This window comes from Octopus sinensis, linkage group LG2 (genome assembly GCF_006345805.1).
Source record: "Octopus sinensis linkage group LG2, ASM634580v1, whole genome shotgun sequence".
Classification (NCBI taxonomy): Eukaryota; Metazoa; Mollusca; class Cephalopoda; order Octopoda; family Octopodidae; genus Octopus; species Octopus sinensis.
In genome coordinates, this window is record NC_042998.1 from 10,795,342 (window position 1) to 10,798,098 (window position 2,757).

The 2,757-nt window shown below is 43.7% G+C and overlaps 1 long non-coding RNA gene across 1 annotated transcript in view; it reads right to left on the bottom strand.

Moving 5' to 3' along the window:
• Window positions 1–1,108: 1,108 nt before the first annotated feature.
• LOC118762232 overlaps window positions 1,109–2,757 on the bottom strand; it is a 4,486-nt gene continuing 2,837 nt past the window's right edge. The window contains exon 3 of the long non-coding RNA XR_004997985.1: window positions 1,109–1,216. This is a non-coding gene — a long non-coding RNA (uncharacterized LOC118762232). The remainder of the gene's footprint in view (window positions 1,217–2,757) is intronic.

Below are 2,757 nucleotides of genomic sequence, written 5' to 3' on the forward strand. Positions count from 1 at the left end.
AAACTCTGTTACTAAAAAACAAAACAAAAAATAGAACACATTCCAAAAGAAAGTATTGAAAAAGGTCTACAGCCCATATAAGGTAAGACAACTTATGTAGCAAGGGGAAAAAATACGGCACTTTGGAGGTAAGATTCGCTTCTGAAGAAGAAGCAAAGGAACACTTCACAGTGCCTTTAAATACAAACGAGTTGGTGCTGCTACCAACGTACATGGGTCAAAATACTTCAAATAATAAAAATAGGGGAGGTCCCATCAGAAACTGACGTGGTGTGGCTTGTGGCGGCTGTGTTACTTGATCTCGGAAGCAGTATTTCCATATTGCAAGTTACAAAGCTGCACCAATAAAACTGGCGAGAGCCAAGGCCTGGAAATTACAATCCAGGCCGCCTGGATCCTCCAAGCGGCAGGGTTTGGCCCGGACTTCCGCGGTTGGATCACCGCCTTATACGGACACATTCAATCGTTAATTCGGATGAATGGTCCTCTTTCAAAGCCGTTCAGCATCGTGCGTTCGGTCCGCCAAGGATGCACCCTATCTCCCTCTAGTACGTTCTGGTCCTTGAGCCATTACTGCAGAAATTGGAGGCCTTTATCTCGGGTGCAGTAGGTCAGTAACAACGCACGCGGACGACACCACCGTCATCGTATCCTGTGACAAATACCTGCATCTAGTAGGCGATGCCATCAGGGAGAAATCCTTTATGTATAACCCGCAGTGGCAAATAAAAAATTGAATTTCTTGCCGAACAACCACACAGATGATTTGTTTATGGTGATCAAATGATTGTGTTCACATAGGCTCACTCACTCCATCAAATTGTACAGGTGTACAAATTGTACATCAAATTGTGCCCCATGTCAGACGACGAAATGATCGCAGAGCAACGTGGAATGAAGTGCTTTGTTCAATCAAGAACACAACCCAGCGCTCGGTCTGGGGATCGAAACTACGATCTCGCAATCGTGAGTGTAACATTCTAACATGCATGCGTACATACATACATACATGCATACACACGTGTATGTATGTATGTATGTATGTACGTACATACATAGTACACGTATGTATGTATGTATTTATGTATGTGTGTGTGGGGGACGACGCATGGATAAGTGGTTAGGGTGTTGCACTCATGATCGAGAGATCGTGGTTTCAATTCCTAGACCGGGTTATGCGTTGGTTCTTGAGCAAACTACTTCATCTCATGCTGCTCTATGACCACTTCGAAACCTGACACGTGGCATGTTGTTGTTGCACCTGGCGCATGCACCTGTTCAAGCAACGTCGATTTGTTGGAGGGAGTGAATGAAAGTACGGAACAGACAACTGATCACTATAAACGAATCATTTGTGCAGGTCGTTCGGCAAAAGCTGAATGCACATACTACGTAGTCTTCGGCGGGAGAGTTCATTATAAACACACACACACACACATATATTGTTATGTCCCGCATTATGACGACGTGTCTCGTCGTCTCGGCGGGACTGGCCCGAACAGCGTACCTCGCTGACTGTATTTCTGCATTTGGCCATACTGGGCCTAATATGGGGGGGGGGACAAACAAGGACTGACAAAGTGGGAGAAAAAACAAAGAAAACGAATGAAAAGATGGAATTGAAAAATGAAATGAATGCCCCTTGACTCCACGACCGAGTTTCTTGAATCTTTCTTTTTTACAACAAATTAAATTGCTTTTTACCATTTTTTTTCTTCTAAAACATCATCTACGCAATCAAAATACTATGATACTTGGATCCTATTATGCGCAATTACATGCTCTTTTTCCCCCGTTTTTGTACACAATCACAAAACATTTACTTATGCTGTTAAAACATTACTGTGACAATTACTCCCCAAAATTGAGTCTAAGCTTTAACGTTACAACTACCGTTCAGTTCTATCGTCCTTGGGCGAAATTCACTCAATCTTACCTTAGGCTGTAACGAGTTCAGGTCGATGTCTCTTCCACTATAGTAGACACTTTCCTGTATTTGTCTCTTAGCTGGTGATAATTCTCCTTCAACATGGGGGAACACCTTACACTCGGGTGTAACGCTTTACAATCCTCCGTGTCCATCTCTATGTCAGAGTTCACCATCTCAGTTTCTTTTCTCACTGAAACCTTTGCACCGTTGTATAAAACGAAAAGGTACCTTTCCCCGGGTGGGGGATTGGGAATTTGTGGCTCTTGCGTGTTCGAATTATTTGTGTTCGTGTCTGGTGGGGTAAGGAGAAGGCTGGTGTCTGCAGGGGGAGGGTGTTTGTGACGTGGAGCCGGAGGGAAAGGGTGGGGGGGAATGGATTGGGGCTCTTCACTGATTTCCTGTTTTCTTCTTTTCCTCTTCTTGCCCACCTCTCTCTATTCTAGCAAAGTAGATAGTATCCTGCTAGATGGGTCTTATTGCTTTTTCTATTTATTCTTTTGCCACTATCTTCGCCTTGTTGGATTTCGGGTTATATGTACTGAATGCAATACTTGTTTCCTTGATACATCTTCTGTTGTCGATGGCGGCTGACAGCTTCACCTCGATCGTTCTCTCTTCAACATTTCTTTGTATTTTTGCATTTCCTTTTTGTTGATACAGACTTCTTTTTTTTATCACTAGCCGCAGCTGCAAAGTCTATTTTCTTCCTTTCTTCTACTCCTTGGTCAATCCTCTCCAGACTTCTCAGGTTCTCCTCGGACGAGGTCATAGGGGACGAACTAAGACTCTCATTGTCCGTCTTAGCATTCACAGCGATCTTCCCTTCA